At 40.3% G+C, this 19,871-nt stretch overlaps 1 protein-coding gene across 2 annotated transcripts in view; it reads right to left on the bottom strand.

The window, feature by feature from the left end:
- Positions 1 to 19,871, bottom strand: part of LOC105703892 (natterin-4) — a 138,792-nt gene that overhangs the window by 38,292 nt on the left and 80,629 nt on the right. Inside the window, exon 2 of one of the 2 annotated variants that reach the window (XM_012432649.2) lies at positions 8,156 to 8,222. The gene's annotated coding sequence lies outside the window, so the exon portion shown is untranslated. Of the gene's footprint in view, positions 1 to 7,898; positions 7,965 to 8,155; positions 8,223 to 19,871 lie in introns of those variants that run through there. The other variant, XM_012432650.1, reaches the window with a different exon arrangement.

Below are 19,871 nucleotides of genomic sequence, written 5' to 3'. Positions count from 1 at the left end.
AGATCTTTAGAAGTCTTCTCTTTTCGAAGTATTTCAAACCCTTAGGTCATTTCGCGTGGATTAAATCTCCATCTTACTTCTCCTTCCAAGGTTTTAAGTGATCATTTCGCGATTCCCAGCAAGAAACTCGACTGTTCAAGTTATTACTTCTTCTACGTGGAAGCGCCTAGCCTTTGACATCGGCTTAAACTATTCAATCGTTACGCCTAACAAGCAATTTCTCCTCTGAAAGTATGCGAGTACTATCCTCACTTTACGTGCCTGCAGGAAGTGGAAGGTGTGGAGTAACCACACAGAGAGTACGTGGCTTCTATGGCGAGGAATAAGAGAGAAGACTAATTCTGGTGAACGCCCTCGCTGCCTTGACCTCGGTGAACTCTTGCTCGCACACCAGAGTACCAGGAACCAGATTCCTGCGAGAGACCGCGAGATCGGCTTTGCACCGACTGTACCCTCTCCCTCTCTCTCTCTTTCTCTGCCACGCTCTGTACACCTTCTCCGTAAGTAACGCGAGAATTATAATTGCACCATAACGAGTCACTGCTTCTTCGTGCTACTAGGATGAGCAAAATGGGCTTAGAACTATCTACAGAATATGCATGGAAAACAATTAATTCCGGAGAAGGCTCTACCTCCGTGCCCATCCGTATTTCCAAGTCATCGAAACTCGGGATTGTTTAGAATTATTTTTAATTAATTTTATTATTACACCGGGGTAAGTTTATTAAAATTAAGAGATACGACATTTCCTATTTAACGTACGAAAGGTATTTCAAGAAATCATAGGGACTCCGAAGACAAGAAAAAAGATTGACAACGGGAAAAATTCTTTTAAAATTCCGTGGATTTTGAATTTCTTTAGTTTTTCATGAACTTTCGTGTCACTCTAAACGAATGATTATTTAGTCCCATCCCAAGTCATCGAGACTCGGGATTGTTTAGAATTATTTTTAATTCAATATTATTACACCGGGGTAAGTTTATTCAAATTAAGAGATACGACATTTCCTATTCGTGTCACTCTTTGAGTGTCGTGTCACTCTTGAAACATGAACTTTCGTGTCACTCTAAACGAATGATTATTTAGTCTCATATTGATAAGATCTATTCGTGACAATTCCATTTCATATTTGTTCTTATTAGTTATCTAAAATGGATGACAGTGTCGGTGAGTATGAAAAAGTATGCTTTGCACCATTCCGTTAATCATGTTATTTGATTCTCATATATTTAATATGAATTCATTGATTGCGAGCTGGTACGAGTGTCTTGTACTAATTACGGAATATGTAATATTTCCAGATTTAGTCGGATGAGCGGGTTTTCATTGAAAAGACTTCTCTGTAAAGGGATTGGAAATATTTCGCTGCTCGAGGAACGGCCACCGAAAGTTACTTTCTGGGTTTTTGCTGGTTAAAATTCGACTCTGCTGGACTCTCAGTTTGAAAGCATCGCCATGTGTCGCTATAGCCTGCTCTTATCGCAAGTAGAATTATTTACTCGTTTCCGGTGTAGCGAGAGACGGGACTATACATACGAACCCCTGCTATGCTCACCATAAATTTCACGAAAAAAGCAGCTCTCTCGGTTTATGCTGTACCCAGCTTGTAGTAGAGTATAGAGTACGTTGTGTAAAAACGTCGTTAAATGCCACATTTTCGGTACAAAATGTACCCCGAAGGAACAAGTCGCGATGAGTGCGTTCTTCATCTTACGTTTGAAATTACGAACATGTCGTCAACGCGTTCAAAAACTTGTATATTTCCACCCTTATCTTGGAAGATAATGTATGACTGAACTTCCCACGTACTGACACCCCTACTTAAAATAAAACAGCTAAGATTTCCTCAGTGGTTGATGATGATACTTATGTGTGATGGCGGTACTTGTATAAAACATATTAACATTATTTTACCAAACCTATAACGACACGAGCTTTTTAAAGGTTCACGAATGCATGTTAAAAAGTTAGAGGAAATGAAAATATCTTCCTGCTAATTATTTGACATTTTCATTATATTAGATGATTTCAGAATTCTTTACATTATTTCTTGTGCTGCTTTAGTTGTGATGTTTCCTGGCTTTGCGTTTCATACTCAGCGTGTTATTAAGGGTTTCTTAAAGTGAATAACGTCGGGATTTTTGTCATATGAAATGGATCCTTTATCATGGGCGATATGTCGAAATTGTACCGAGGACCGATATGTAGATTACAGAATTTTGTGTTCTTCCACAGGCAATGCCAATTGTAACGTTTAACCTTACATGGAGATTCGACGTATACAGTCCCTATTGCACGCATTTCTCTTAAGTAGCATGGTAGCGATACATGGTATGTCATACATCCGTGGCTCATCTACAACGACCTTAAAGCCGAGGACGCAATTAGGTAAACCACGTCGTGGAATTGCAATTTGCACTGAATGGAGTCCAATCGGAATCCTCTTGCGCTCTGCATTGGGATCATCGCTGGAACTGAGAGGAAAATGCATCGTACCCTGACATGCATATGCTGCCTTGTGTTTCAGCACAATTACTCCTAATTCGACTTTAAATAGACTTCAAATAGACTTGAACATTAAGACAAAAGCCCAGCTATTTGATTTGATTACGTTGTATCATTCAAATTCAAGATAAGAAGTACTTTTATGGATTATGCAGTATTGTTACCCATTGTACTCATGACCTGGGGTAACCACATTACCGTTGAAGATATTTATTTACACTGATTTTTTATCCAATGATTACAATTACGTTGTACCATTCAAATCCAAGATAAGAAGTACTTTCACGGATTATGCAGTTTTGTTACCCATTGCACTCATGACCTGGGGTAACCACATTACCGTTGAAGATATTTATTTACACTGATTTTTTATCCAATGAAATAACCAATCAACTCTACTATTGCTTTGAATCCTGCTTAAGACCCTTGGATATTTGTTACACTTCTAAAAAAAATGATTACCGGTATTACATTTCGGTCCAGGTCCCTGGCATAAACACAGAATAATTCGTTAACTTTGAAACGAGATTACAGGGAGGTTACTCCGTTCAAATACATTTACAATTGTTGCAGAACCGTAGCTCTGCAAACAAAGAATAGCAAACGGTATTAAAATGTAGAGAGTAAGTGAATGGCGAAGCACTATCTGCTTTTCACTGTGTACTCTTCGAAGTTCCATCCGAAAGAGAAGACGAACGAATCGGCGAAAGGTTTCGCCAAATATTTGAAAACACGAGCAAACATTGGAAAGACGAAGGTAGGCGGAAACAACAATGGCCGCAAGAGTGTAAATAAATATCGAGATGATCTTCTCACGGCTCGGCCACTGTTGTGAGAAATACGGTTTCATATTTTCCTTCTCTCAATACGTACGATTCCATTCCCCGTTTTCAAACACAAACCCTCAACTACAACTTGAACAATTCAAATGCTCTTATTCCTCCCTTGAGTATAAATGTGACTCGTAGAAAAAATTCATTTGAAATTTCTATTAATTGAACAATAGGTATTGACGTTGACCCAGGATTTCACGAGGTGTCGAAAAGAATCCGCAATTTCGAAAGCGGAATATCCATTTCTCGATCACGATTGAAAAAGGGTACGCTTTATTTGAAAAGCCTCATTTTATATTTATCCTTCGCTCCATGTGTATTTATTTTTTTATTAACACATAACAATACATGGAAGCACATTCGCGGACACAGGAGTTTCTCGAATTTCGCACTCCTCCATCCATCGCAATCCTTCTCCCTTGGAATCTTTTTTTTTATCCTTCGCTCCACGTACCTCGACTACGTTATCGGTATAGCAAAGAGCTAGTACACGTTATCACATGTAACAACTATAAGTATATTCTCCTCATCAATAATAAAAGAGTTAATATAAATATTATTGTTACGTGTGAAGGTCGCAATCCTCCGAAAATCGCAATCCTTCTCCCTTAGAATCTTTCCGGTTTCTCATTCTTCCCCCATTATAATATTTGTACTCCACCTTATCACTTGTCCTCAGCTGTTCTCTCCTACATAGACATCTCACTCGATCCCGGTTCTCCTCTCGCGTGGCCTTCCTTTCCGTCTCTTACGAATCCACGCGAAAAACGGAAGTAAGGTTGACGTCGTGGATCCAGGAGGATCCCGCGACCCGTAAAATTTCCGGCAAAGTTATTCCGCTTTACGGTGGCCCATAAACATCGGGGAACGTCGTTCCTTCGTTCGCTCCTTCCTCCAAAGATTTTACGACGCCCTGTAACCCACGGGAACCGTAGATTCCATAAGAGAATAATTTTCATCTCGAGTACGTTCCCTGATCGTTTTGCATACATGGCTGCCACCAACCGAGAATAATGTACCAGATTGAAACGGTACTCATTCCTCCGTTCGCCTCTACGGAAAGCTTAAAATAAATTCGATTCGTGGAGGGAAGACGCGGAGATAAATTATTCCAATATGGAAACGCGTCCCAGATCACCTTTTCACCGATGACGCGTGTTTGCGGAGACTGGACGTGTCTGGTCGCGCGGCATTGCTCAAACCCTTCTTGAAGTCTGGTTTAAAAATCCACACCGGATTTGGTCACGTCCGTATTACCAATGGGATCGATGGCGCCATAAATGGCTCTACCTAGAGAAATTTCTGTGGTTACACCTGCTCACGGGAACGAATGCGTGAATTAAATTCGTTAGAAAGCATGATATAATAGCGCAATGAAGACCGAGGTCAAATGTAACACGAGGTAATTGCAACAAAGGTTATAAATGTTGTCTTTATACTTGGAAAAACGTATATAGAGCTCAATGACCAGAAATTTCACGTTTATTAGATCAAGCATTCGGTTATTAGCGATATTTGCCGTAAAACGGCATTGTTGAGTTATATTTTCAGATTTAATATTTTTTGTTTGTATTAAATTGAGGGCAGATGAAACTCATTTGCTCATGCCACGGCATTGCATATAGAGTGGTTCGTTATATGTTTAATGCGTTTAAAGTTATAATAACTCTAAGTAATTATAATCTTATTTATCGTTTGACAGAATACATTGAGGACAGTTGCAACAAGTTGACTCTAGTCATCTACGTTTCCGCAAAAACATTCGATAAAATTTATTTGTGGCAGAAACTTTCAATTTGAGAACTTACCTTGTACACATAACAAAATTCATAAACAGAATGGGAAATAAAATAAATCAATTTGAGATTTACTGTTTAACCTGTATATTGGTTACAAGTCTGCCTAATTTTATATTCATTTCAGTACGAATCCTAAATTAATATAGCCTGTTGAGCTATTACGTATTTATGGACTTATATTTGTTATCCTTAAATATTCACTCAATCTTTCAAATTAATAAGTATCGTTACATTTGCCCTTAAAAGTGTTACAATCGCACCCTATACCGGTAGCAATTGAAACAAAGGTATTCAGTACAGAAAATAAAGTTATTAAATTTCCATGAACGTTGAATCTTTTAGTGGAAGGTTCGATAAATATACGTACCCAGTTGCAATCGTGAAAATCTGTTACTGTCAATTATAAAATTAAAAACGTAAAAATTGCTACAATTCACCTATTATATATATCCAGGAAGATAATTCAAGTACCGTGTCAGGTATCTATAATCAATAATTCCCTGTCGTTGATAATAAAAATGAGTAATTTGATGATTCGGTTAAAAAGATTCGTCACTCTTTGAAGTCCTTTAATGGCTATACCGTTTGTAATTCGCGGCGGCCTCGATATCGTTTGATCGATCGATCGATACACCTGGCAAATCATTACGGACGACGAGATATCGACAGAGTCGCGCTTCCAGATTATCGCCGTATAACAAAGCCGACGTATTCGTAAACATGCGGATTTATGCGTTACCATGTGGACGTACGTACAAGCACGAGTGCATAAGACGTACCGAGTGGGTGAGCAAAACGAGCGGAGAGTGAAAGTCGTTTCTGAACCGGTTAATCTCAGGTCGCACACATATCGATAAGTATACCTCGAGAAGGCAAAAGAATCGATCCGGCGTTCTTCGGAAGCAAAGTCTTGGTCGAATCCGGCAAAATTCAGGGATAGATTTTTTAGCATCCTCCCAATACTTACAGTTACCCGGTAAACATTGCTCCGCGCATTTTTTTAATCCTAGTGATATTAAAATTAAAATTTATTTACCTATAGTAATCTTTTATCAAGGATAAGCATGACTCATAAAACAAAAGGATCGATCGAGATCTCTTCGACAACAAAGAATCCTGGAGCAGTCTAAGTAACAATATCCGATCGTCGATTTTTGCTTCTTATTAATACATAATTTTTCTGTGTATTGCATCGCGGAGGGTGCCTCTACTCTTATTTCTTTACATAATGAAGATTTGTCAGGTAGGCGAAAGATTAAATTCAGGGTTTTGTGAGGTAAATGATAAAATGGAACCTCGGTGAGAAAAAGTAGTACGTACTAAAAATGTTAATAATCCTAGATCACGAGCGTAGGTGCCAGAGGTTGCAATCTTGCCAATAAACAAGTCTTGGAAAAGTGAAAGAGTTGATTCGATTTTCTTCGAAAACGTGTATGTATTGATCTGGCGTAACTCCGCACGATATATCGTATTACTAGTGGAGTTACGTTATCTTTAAAGACATTTATTTTTAGAAAATCCGCTAAAATCTTGTAACATTACCGCGTGCTTCATAAAATTTCACCTATTTGCGTACATAGGTATATTAATACGCACATACATATGAACATAAAAATGCACGTATACCTTGCGGTATTGCATTCACCGATTTCTCCTGAAATTATTACGAAATGCAATACAGTAACTCAGGGAACTGTTACAGCTGACCAACTCAATAATAAACGTGGTAGTGCGCAACTAGTGCTCAGAATTACTCCAAGTACAGGTTTGTCTTAACATTTTGTGCTCCTTATGTGCTAATTACGTGCTACATTCGCAAATTTTGTGCTAGCTCGGTTTTTGGAAAAAAATTCAATTTTTCTGTGGGGGTGCTGGGTACTAATAAAGCTAGCACCCCCACCATTAAAAAAAGTAATTACCACATAAAGAGTACAAAATGTTAAGACAAAGAAATTCGAATTCCGTAAAGATGGGGGTGCCAGCTTTACGCACCTTGCTCATTCCCTATTAAGACCTCAAGTTAATAATTTAACTGCAACCTTATCTACCAAAAGTGTATGAATTTTAGGAATTACTTTTAACGGTGTACAAACATCCTGCCCGAGACAAGGTAAAATCGCGGAAATTTGTCTGGTTGCAAGATCCCATCTGCAGCTCCGGCGCCGTCGACTTCTCCCCATGCAAATGCAAGTGCACAGTTCCGCGGAGGTAGGGGAAGCGAGCTTCTCCGTAAATTGTTTGACATGAAAATAACGGGTTCGCGTCTCCTCTTCCAAGAGGGTTTCTAGGCGGCCTTTCAGGCCTCGACGCTTAATCGCTCCACGGAGTGTGCAGCAACAAGTGGGCCAGCTTTACCTTCGCAAAGAGGCCTAGCCAGCCTACCGTGCCTACAACTCCTCCTTACGAGACAAAACGCGCGCAAGCGTGCACACCCATGCACGGCCGTCATTTTCGCCGGCGTCCGTGACGACGGACTTTGTGTGGGGGTCCCCGCCCACGTGGGGCTCGGTAAGCACGACAAGAAGAGGCCGAGTCGTAAGTTCTCCTCGTAACTTCGGCTCCTTACCGAGGAATGACACCCAGACCACGCGATTACCCACGTGGTGACACGTCCCCCTCCCTTCTCCGAGGTGAGTACCGCGGTAAGTGCGACCCCGGCACGTAGACGAGTGCACGCCGCGTCGGCGAGCGGGCGTTAAGGGCGCGATGCATCCACGTGCGCGATCGCGTCCTGGGTACTTGCCGGCATGTAACTCTTACCTCGGAAGTGTGTACCCCGAAGAGCTTAGGGTGGATCTTTCCTGACTTAAGCCTTCGCCGCCCGTGGGTCTAGATCCCCGTGAGAGTTTTCCCACGTCGGGGCGAGCGGTTCGCGTCTAACGAAGCGGCTTCCACCCCTTTACCTGCTTAACCTCCTAGACACGTGCAATAACGCGGGGGAAATTGCCCTGGATTCGATTTCTTTGGGAATTAAACAATTATGCAAAATGCAGGTACAATTTAAACGAGGTACTTACCTTTTCTGTCGGACTTTCAGGGTGGATGGACTCAGAGATTCGTGCGGAGTAAACGACGTCTCGTGCCCTGTAAAAAGAAAAATATTATAATTTTATTATATTTTTACTGGATTTTTTATCTAACCCTTTGCACTCCGATGTCCCCTCTGAGGGGACATTTTAAGTCTATATGGGATGGCGCGGAGTGCAAAGGGTTAAACATGGTATACTAAGTTTATAATATATTTACAATAGATTTATAAAATGGGTTATAAATTCAGCAAATAAGTGTATCAATTGTCTCATGTGTCAAAGTTTCAGACGTTTCTATCCAATACTCTTAAAAAAAATTGGTTTATTCGAGTCGACTGATTTGGAGGAGGTTTTACTTCACCTTAAGGTGATGTGAAAGTGGCGTCGAAGAGGTTTTGTTTATAAAACTTTTCTCCCAACTCGATTTACCGAATGGTTTGAAACTTTACAACGTGAACAGGGAGACTACAAGGGAGGTCCTGAAACTCATGAAGTTTCAATTCTTTTCAAATTTCTTTATAGGTATTTTAAAAATAGTTTATAAGAAATGAAATTTCGCGAGTTTAAGGACCTACCTTAGGGTCTCCGTATCCACGTTTTAAAGTATGAAACGATTTGAGACACCCACTTTGTAGATGAGTTTTATGAACGAATGAGCTTTCACATCCCCTTAAGCCGGTGTTTTTCTGAATTTTTAGCAACGAGTCATTAAAATGTTACTCGGCAGGTCTTGCGCCACGCGGATACGTCATCTCCGTCCACCCGATCGAGCGAATGACCGTAAATTGCATTGTCCAGTGCAGACCAACTTCCCGGTTGCTTTCTCGTAATTCCCCAATTGCAAGCTATTAATATCCGGATCGCGCAACGGAATCGAAATCCCTCGCAAAGCCGTGCACTCGTATAACTGCGTGCTCCTGTGTAGGAATATGTAACTCCACCTACGTGCAGGCGACAGTACAATCCGGTGCTCCGTATTCTCTTTGAAACCCTCGCCTTGAGGATCAACACAAAGCCGGACACTATAGCGCTCGGTTGAGTACCCTTCAAAGGGGAGATTATAACAATTTGCCTCCACCTACGAGAAACTGTAGTTGGGGAACATATTCGGCGACCTTGTGATTGCATTAGGATTTGCTGACGAAAAAAGAACATCCCCGAGGGATGCGGACTAAGTGCACTGTCATGAGCGCAAGTTTCCTAATCTTTGTTGGTTCAGCGTGTCATCTCGGCAATTTCGTGATCCGAAATTTGTGCTTGCCTAACACCTACCTATATTGGAAATATCGTTCAAAGTGGAAATACAATCCATTGTATTATAGGACAGTTGCAGTCACTTCTCCTTAGCCGATTGTCATCGGAAATTCTGTATCGCTATGTCTTTAAAAAACGGGTTCTCTAAGGATGATAAGAAATTGCAAAAATATTCCATACTCTCTAGTTTATTTTTCTTGTTTAAAAATAAACTTATGTCAACGATCATAAAATTAAATGGTCGTCTAAAAAATTTGCAAACGATGCGCACTAAATCACTTTCGAATATCAAGTGTATAATTTGTCTCCGGAATTTCATCAAATTACGACACGGTGTTATAAAATTGTAAATTCACTTAGAATTCATAATACATGTATATTAATTCACTATTAAGACATTATATTTATAATTTCACTGCAACCTTATATACTAAAAGTGTATAAATTTTATGAATTCTTTTAACAGGGTGGAAGTTATGGAAAAACCGTAAACTGTGATACTATCGTTTCGTATAAATGGCATTAAAAACCACGAGGGAGTCCCAAGCTGTAATTTCTGTATAATCTCTTCGAAGAGCGAATCTCTGAGGGATTTTAACACTCTTAGAAAAACCGAGTTATCCGTTTAGGCGGGAACTTTATCACGACCTCCCCGTAAAGGAGGAACACTGGAGAGTTTCCGTAACCAGAAGTAAACATTAACACGTGTTACGGCCCTGGGGTCGAGACCAACGTCGTCTCCACGCAAAAGAGTCCCTATTTTTGGATCCCCGTTGACGTCTTCGGGGATCCGCGGAAAGGGGACCGAAAGTGTTTGGACGATCCCGAACGTGGGATCGAGATGTCAGAAAAACCTAAGATTATGTTAACCGCATGGGGCGAGGAGAAAAAGAATGAGAAGAAGGCGAAAAGGATTTTGAATCATCGTGGGAAAAGCTTGCAGTCGGTTCCTTGAGATCATTCGAATGACTTTAACACCAGCGAGGAGGTGCGTAAAGCTGGCACCCCCACTTTTACAAAATTCAAATTTCTTTGTCTTAACATTTTGTGCTCTTTACGTGCTAATTATGTGCTACATTCGCAAATTTTGTGCTAGCTCGGTTTTTGGAAAAAAATTCAATTTTTCTTTGGGGGTGCTGGGTACTAATAATGGTAGCACCCCCACCATTAAAAAATGTGTTTAAATAATCAAAAATAGGCGAAAACTTATCGCGAGGGCTGGAACGCGTTTGCAAGAGAGGAAGAATTGCAAGAATTACGACGAGATCTAATTTACGAGTAATTAGAGCAGATTGGACGGAAAGGGATGAAATGGCTTCGCGTGGAGATTTACGATGATCTTTAAATCTTCGGGGGTGAAGGATCCACGTGGAAGATGTACCGTGAACAATTATACTACTGACCAGTTACCTAGACATTTCTCACTCTCGGAATCAACTCGAAGGAGAGGCTGAAGAATCAAAGTTGGAACTACTTGCGAATTCAAGAGCTGTTAGTCGTTCTTGAGAGAACTACTCGAGATACCCCCCAGAAGAGAGCATGCCCGAGACCGAGACACTTTGAAGTTGAAATTTAAAGCCATAAGTCGATCTCTCATATCTATACTTATTCCTTTTCAAAACATTTCTTACTTAAGATGAGTCAAGAGTCCGCCCAAATCAGATCGACCGCATACAATTCGTACAAAAAAAAATGCCATAATTTAAATTTTATTAATGAGCAATTTGTCCGTTATCTTCCACTAACTTCTCGAAAATATGTTTAAATTAATTACACGCTTCAATTAGAACCTTTACTAATATAATAAGAATTTTGAATACATGTCACCTTATTAAACGAAATTTTGAATCACACTCTCTAAGGCCATTTTCAACAGTAATTCGTCTCGTAAGATGATTGTACAATGGGTATTTCATCAAGAAGAACTACTAATAGAAAATGCAGTGGCTAAATTATACATTGTTAATTCATTTAAAAGAGAACAGCTGTATAGCTTCATTTTATTTCTGCATTCTGCAAGATTCGATGCTTAATATTTTTCTCTATTACCAGTTATCACCATTTTGAAATATGGATTAAAAATCAGCACATTAACGTATCTGTCCATTAGTGCGAAACACCCAGTATATCAGAATGGCGTTGATTCATCACCTCTATATCACCGTATTATCCGCAAGACCTTTTCGTAAGGTCGTGGAGATTCGCGAGGGTATTCTAAAGGGAATTGGTGATGGGATCTTCCCTTTACAGAATGTAATCCCTTACCAAGGGTTCATTCACCTCCCGGAAGGGCTTGCCATGGTCATTTTATTTTTCTTTCCATGAGCGGTAATAATAAAAGGGAACATCTCCTGCTCTTTTATAGACCTCGTCTCTTCTACTTCTTTGCCATTGTGCCATCGTATCACTGTTATCACCACTGACCCACCCGTGCACAGTTGGTCAATTTAAATATTCTTTTAGTAAAAAATTATTCCATCTTCCTTTACGCATTTTATATCATAGCAATAGGAAATATTATACGTTTAACGTTGAGTGTAAAAATATATGGTGTATTAATAAATGTTCGAAAACTGACGATAACATAAAAATCAACAAATGTAGTTGTCAGCAGGAGAACTTGGTGGTTTGTTATGGACAAAATCAGCAAAAATTAAACGTGGTCAATTTCGATCTAATGATTTTATTGCTGTTAATAAATTATTTTGTATACGTGCGATATTAAGACATATTTCGTTGATTGATACATCTTTTAGAGCTGTAATTTTCCTGAGATTTTCCGTGAGGTCGCTGAGATTCCAATGGAGAATTTTAAAGTAAACTCGCAAAGAGATGCTGGTTCAACAGGGCGTAATCCATCGTCAAGGTACCTCCTTTTTCCATCAGAATGAGCCTGCGACTGACGTTTTCTTTATCTAGAAGCGGTTATAGGAAAAGAATTCTCCCTCTTCTGTTCTATCGGCTTCATAGTCTACTTCTCAGCCATTGTGACGCTACGCCATCCTCGTCTTTACTCAGTGAAAAATAATCTCCCAAGGATGATGCACCTCAATGTCTACATTTTCGGTGCATTCAACCATTTTTCCGTTCCATTGAAACCAACGAAGAAATACGTATACCAATGTTCGTTAAACGCCTTGTACATTGAAATGGCGTTACTTAATGTGCTTTGTTTTATTGTCATCTTCAACTGATCATCAGAAATGTTTAATTCAGATAATTTACATGTTAGAGAGCCGGCTGTTACTATGCAGGATGAAATAATTCTCCTTCGACCCTTTACGTCGATATCGTCGAATCCGTCGATTCATCGGCAAGAAAAGAAGCGAAAGAAACGAATGAGAGACTAGAAACGCGAGTGACTAAAGGTGACACCTAAAAATTGCCCTGTAGATCATGAAATCCGATAAAAGTCTCGGAACGAAATTACTGGTCTTTTTTAGGGGACGCCGGTGACCGAGAGGGTGAGTCGGTCGGTCGTTTTTTATATTATTACCCTCTCGAAGCCAACACATCTGTCGTGCCTATGTCCCTCCCCTGAACCGATCCTTCCAAAAGCCCCAAAATCGAAGGACGGATTCTATTTCCAACTTGGCGCCAATAAATTTCACCCTTACGCTCACCGTTACCCTTGTCCCTTCCGCGCCCTTCCGGCACTCCAGGAAGCCCAACAATTTCTCCTTTCCGTGACTCTGACCTCTTCGATCCCAGCAAGCATGAATACAGTCCCGATGTCTAATGCAAAATCCAACCATATTGTATTGCGTAGAGAGATGCAACACATCCACGAGGCTCCTCTGAATTGTCACCGGTTGGTATCGCCAGAGAGCAAACAGCAGAGATATCCCGAAATACAAAAAATATATGCAAGTAAACTTCATTCGAAAAATAATAGACATGTTACTGATAATCAGAAACTGACAACTTGTGCAAAAGGGCAATTTAATTTCGGTTTCTTACTAGAACTTTTAGTGTAGTTGCAGTGTAGTAAAATGGAAGGAAACTGTTTGTTAATATTTCGGCTTCGGAGACACTTTTAGAAGTATTTAAAAATTTAGCCCCACAATTTAATTTTTACTATGAAAAGTGTCATTTCTTTACCCATGCTAGGTCAATCCGTTGACTTTGGTCCTTCAACGTTTACTATAGTTTGAGATCAAACGAACCCTCCGTGGTCTGCCACCAAGTAGAAGCGCGTATCGACCACTGGCCACCCAAGACTTCGCAGCCTCTTTTAAAAGTATTTCAACCCCACAATTTAATTTTTACCGTGAAAAGTGTCATTTCTTTACCCATGCTAGGTCAATCCGTTGACTTTATACTATAGTTTGAGATCAAACGAACCCTCCGTGGTCTGCCACCAAGTAGAAGCGCGTATTGACCACTGGCCACCCAAGACTTCGCAGCCTCTTTTAAAAGTATTTCAACCCCACAATTTAATTTTTACCGTGAAAAGTGTAATTTCTTTACCCATGCTAGGTCAATCCGTTGACTTTATACTATAGTTTGAGATCAAACGAACCCTCCGTGGTCTGCCACCAAGTAGATGCGCGTATCGACCAGTGGCCATCCAAGACCTCGCAGTCTCGCACAGTGCAGCAAACCCGCAAACGCACTGCGTGCTGACAAGAGCTGCAGCCATTCCGCAGTCCCCGGATAATGTGCTCGAAAAATATGTGGAATTCCGCATGCATATGTATTACGTTCGGCTATTACACCCTGTATGGAGCAATACTTAGCGCCTAAAGTCCCCAACAGTGCAGACAGAAATCACATTCCTGCATTTCAAAGAAGACAGAAAGTCGGTAACATCGTCATTCATTTAGATCAGCACAATGCTAAATTATCTATATTAAATCTGTATCTGCTCTCTGTATATGATATATTAAACGAAAAAAAAAAAAAAAAACATGCGTGAATTTTATGTTTCATTTTTACGCCTGCATCATATTTCTAGTAGGTTTAGAAGTATAAAACGTGCAATCCACTAGTTTGTGTTTATTGGGTATAGGGCTATCTTGAAACAAGATCCGTTTGATCCAGGCACTCGGTTGATTACCCATTATAAAATAATAGGTAAAACGATCGAAGTAGAACATGTAACGGCCTGCCCTTAATTCCCCAGATTACGAAGAATCAAGCTTATCGCGGGTAAAAGCTACAATTTTTGACAACAATGTACTACTAACCTGAGTTATGGAAAGTAATTAATCTAAATTTCTACCGAAGTACGAATGTACAGAAAAGTGTATTCTCTAATAAATATTGCTGAAAAAACTCAGCTAAGCTTTCTTTCACTGGAAATAAATGAAAGATCAACATTTACAGAGGATCCTGCATTAAGAAGGAATAATTTAGCGTTTCCTATTTCCCTTTAACAAAAGACTAGGTTAGAGCTGCGATTTGCTACAAAAGGGTATACACCGCGGTCCTCGATCATCGTAATTCGATAGGCTGATCCAATATGAATGTGACACAGGGAAAAAGAGGCCGAAAGCAAACACAAAATTTGGGGTGCATACGTTATTGGCCGAAACGGATTTTGGGGAGTTTTACAAGCTGCGAATCTCCCACGGGAAACTGTAGAGCGTACTACCGAGAACTCCGCATTTCTGACCATTATATGTCATTATTAAATTCCAAACCTCCCCTCATTATTAACGCGAAAATTTGTTCTTTAAAAATGTAGACTCATCTACCCTGTTTATTAAAATGATCCTTTCGCTTCCCTTGGAAATTGCATACCGGCGCCCCTCTATCCCCGAGATTGACATCAAGGGATTGCAAATCTGAACCTTTCGCTACGCAACGTCGCCAGGGATTTCTCAAGCCGAAGGGATACGGAAACGTACATTTATCCCAGGGGAATAAATAGGTGAAATTCTCCTTTTTTTCTTCCCGAGGTTAATGCAAAACAAGCGGAAGATCCTTCCCGGTCGGCCCCTGAAATGTTCCTCAAAGGAACCCACGGGAGGGTCGAAGGGTCTTTCGCCAGGCAAGGGGGTAGGTTTGTTTTTATTTGTCTCGAGGGTGTAGGGATTTGTCTTTTAGACCTGGAAAAAGCCAATACGACCATCGTCATGCAAGGAAGGACGTATTGCCGATTAGGGCAGGACTTCGTCACGGGTTTTACTCGAACCGCGGGTTTCGGATTCGCTGGGGGTCGGTAATCACCCCGAATCTGTCGTAATTAGTCACCCCAGTGTTGCTACCCTGACTTTTCCCGCGTTTCAGGACGAGTCTCCAGCGAATGCAATTCCCCCAGAGAGGGCACTTGTAAGGTTTACAGTGGCCCGAATTAAGAGGAGAACCTCTCAAATTTAACACAGCTCCCGTGCCGAACTACAAAGGCTTTGTGAGCCCGCAACACGTGCAATTAAATCCGTTGCTATGGTAAACTAAAGTATAATGCGAACAAAACTCTCGTCGTAATAATCGCCTAATTTGCGAATTATATCATTGCGAAAGGTCGTACTAATAAGGCCCGGAAAAAGATTTGAGTTACATTGAAATGAGCTCATCTGTTACGAAATACCTATAATAATTAAACATTCTGCAAATACACTTACGCAGTGCATCTTTTAATATTCTTTACCTAATACATTTATTCGCGTATACTTGAAGGAATTATTTCATATAAATGGTACCCCGAAAGAAAATTAAATTATTTACCAATGAACATTTGAAAATGTAGTACGGGAATTGAAGTTCTTCACCGTATAAATAATGAAGAGCCAGGTGAGCCATTTCTTTAAAAGTTGCCTAATGAGTTTCTGGTTTGGTCGAATACACCTTGAATGAACCTTTAAGAGCTCTTCAGGAAATGAGACAAGGGCATTCTCAGCAGGTTCTCAGGTTGGCTGCGTGACAGAGAGGAGACACCAGGAAATGAGAAGGTGCGTGCTTCGATGGCTCACGCAGGCCTGAGGAGTCGCGTGCGTACGTGCTCGGAATCCGCGAATTCGCACTTTTGAATACCAGTTACTAGCAAATCGAGGGGCGAAAGAGGGTCGAAACTCTTATCACGACCAAGTCGAGACTGAACAAACTTACCCTCTCGCTCTCTCCAGTCTCCACTGTGCATCAGCTCCTTTCGTTCGCGCACCCCAAAAAGATTCAATCGCGAGGTTGAAAGGGGAACCAAGAAAAAATTCGGTGGATATTTTGGGAAAGTTTCGATTGGATCCCGATACATTCACCCTGGATAAACTAAAGTTCCTTTGTTATCGAGGGATTGAATAAAAAAAAATTACCCCTATTGCGAAATGGGTGGCTGGTACTACTTGTCGCAAGTACTACTTATGGACATGGCAGCGATATATCGAAGCACTACTTGTGGACGTAGCAGCGATAAATCGAAAGCAGGGCTTGGACTTCAGAAAGTTTAGATCCTTGATCTGCTCCTTTCGTTCGCGCACCCCAAAAAGATTCAATCGAGAGGTTGAAAGGGGAACCAAGAAAAAATTCGGTAGATATTTTGGGAAAGTTTCGATTGGATCCCGATATATTCACCCTGGATAAACTAAAGTTTCTTTGTTATCGAGGGATTGAATAAAAAAAATTACCCCTATTGCGAAATGGGTGGACTTGTCGCAAGTACTACTTATGGACATGGCAGCGATATATCGAAGCACTACTTGTGGACGTAGCAGCGATAAATCGAAAGTAGCGCTTGGACTTCAGAAAGTTATGACGGATATATTTAGGATATATGATATAAATTTGCCAGTTCTGACGTAGGTTACATACACGAGTCGAATATGTTCCCTGCAAACATGTAGCGATAAAATTGATAGTAACATCGCGAGCAGGACGAGTCATTTCGCATTATTTAACGTTCAGTTAAATTGCAAAGAAAATCCGACTACATTATTAATTAACGATGAAAATGTAATCTGATAGAAATTGTAGATGAAAGTTAAATCCCGGACTTTTGGATTTTGATTTTTAGGAGCGAATTTTCGGATGGGCAATTGTACGAATGAGAGTGCTGCCGATAATTGAATTTATGTAATTGAGCGATTTATTAATTTGTTTCTATGAATAATTTCTTTTTCAGTAAACAAAAAATACGGTATGTGAAAATTGTTTCACCTTTTTGCCCCAGGCTTACGATTGAATAAAAAGGACAATTCAGCAAAAATTGTGCGAACAATTTGTGGAATTAATGAAAGTTCGAAAATATGTTTGTCTGCCAGTACTCAAACATGGTCCGAGTAAAAATGCGTACTCGGTCCTACGCATGTACGGTTATGCCCGTAATCGCATTCCAAATCCTCAAGTCCTTTAGGACAGCTTTGGCTCTGGTTAATGTCTTGGGTAACCCGTCCCATTGGGCCATATAACTTTTTTATCCAATAGGATCCAGATTGCGACATTTCAACCAGATGCCTTCCCTCCTACATGTCTGCCGTGCCTATAAATAGTTGTCTCTCCTCTTACAAAGAAATGACAAAACCCTGAATTTATTACATTATAAGACTACATAAAAAATTGCAAATCCTTAAACGCAATGCGCACTCTACACAGTGTCCTTTAGAGACGTGAATAAAATCCAGGAAAATTTAGAAGAGTGGAATGAAACGGCCTTCAATTTCAGGCTACCTTAATTAAACGGTTCGCCTTGGATTACAGTTGCAATTTGGAACACAAGTGCATTATTCGGATAAGGAAAACTGAAGTTTCCTTCCTCCTTCTAGGATATCTCGAAATCTACGTTCAAATGATTCCTTTTCCTTCTCGTATAACTCGAAAGAGCAGCCAATCGGTTAAAAGGAAATCTAAATGTATACCAGTGATTTTTCCAATTACGTTAGGAATTGGGTCAACAGGGGAGAAGCGAGAGATAAACGGTCTGGATTACGAAATGGGACGTGAGAGACGTGAACGACTTGTTGATAATCGAGAAATTTCAGACGGCGACGCTCGAAGAGACCGCGGGGATTATCGTAATTGGATGATTTATAGGTTCGAATCATAATGGATTCTAGGCGCGAGTTTTCAGTGTGCTGAAATCTGACTATCGAATCTTTCACCAATGGAGGTTCCATTCAGGGTTTATTTCTCATTGAAAGCATGTTTCGTTTAAAATTCATGGTTTAATCTTCGAACAACCATCAATGGCGAACGTTGGCTCCGAAAATGCCGGATAAAAGTGCTAATAGGACAGTCGATGTCCCCCTATTCTCTCGGAAAATCCGTAGCCGTATTATAAATGCACTAGTCGATACTGGGATTGCGATTTCCGCTATTCCAACTAACTACAGCAATTTCAGTTTAGTGGAGGACGTGCATGTTGAGAGTACTACCGGAACTACTTTCTACAGCGGAACCATTAATACTTTACAGATTCGCCCCTTTATGATTCAAGTTTCGATCGAAACCATACTCCGTTTCTTATTGCAGCGTGTACTCTTTTCTTCTACAATATTCGCGGCTTTCAATGGGGTATTTCATAAAAGCTGATTAGAATAAAAAGAAGAAGAAACCAGAANCCTTCAATTTCAGGCTACCTTAATTAAACGGTTCGCCTTGGATTACAGTTGCAATTTGGAACACAAGTGCATTATTCGGATAAGGAAAACTGAAGTTTCCTTCCTCCTTCTAGGATATCTCGAAATCTACGTTCAAATGATTCCTTTTCCTTCTCGTATAACTCGAAAGAGCAGCCAATCGGTTAAAAGGAAATCTAAATGTATACCAGTGATTTTTCCAATTACGTTAGGAATTGGGTCAACAGGGGAGAAGCGAGAGATAAACGGTCTGGATTACGAAATGGGACGTGAGAGACGTGAACGACTTGTTGATAATCGAGAAATTTCAGACGGCGACGCTCGAAGAGACCGCGGGGATTATCGTAATTGGATGATTTATAGGTTCGAATCATAATGGATTCTAGGCGCGAGTTTTCAGTGTGCTGAAATCTGACTATCGAATCTTTCACCAATGGAGGTTCCATTCAGGGTTTATTTCTCATTGAAAGCATGTTTCGTTTAAAATTCATGGTTTAATCTTCGAACAACCATCAATGGCGAACGTTGGCTCCGAAAATGCCGGATAAAAGTGCTAATAGGACAGTCGATGTCCCCCTATTCTCTCGGAAAATCCGTAGCCGTATTATAAATGCACTAGTCGATACTGGGATTGCGATTTCCGCTATTCCAACTAACTACAGCAATTTCAGTTTAGTGGAGGACGTGCATGTTGAGAGTACTACCGGAACTACTTTCTACAGCGGAACCATTAATACTTTACAGATTCGCCCCTTTATGATTCAAGTTTCGATCGAAACCATACTCCGTTTCTTATTGCAGCGTGTACTCTTTTCTTCTACAATATTCGCGGCTTTCAATGAGGTATTTCATAAAAACCGCATAAAAGCTGATTAGAATAAAAAGAAGAAGAAACCAGAATTTCACGTTCATGAATTTCTTCTTCAAACATGATGCAT

The sequence above is a fragment of the Orussus abietinus genome, unplaced genomic scaffold (genome assembly GCF_000612105.2).
Source record: "Orussus abietinus isolate OABI.00-Male unplaced genomic scaffold, Oabi_2.0 scaffold36, whole genome shotgun sequence".
In the NCBI taxonomy this organism is placed as follows: Eukaryota; Metazoa; Arthropoda; class Insecta; order Hymenoptera; family Orussidae; genus Orussus; species Orussus abietinus.
Note: the sequence above shows the minus strand (reverse complement) of the source record. Positions and strands in the feature narration are given on the sequence as shown.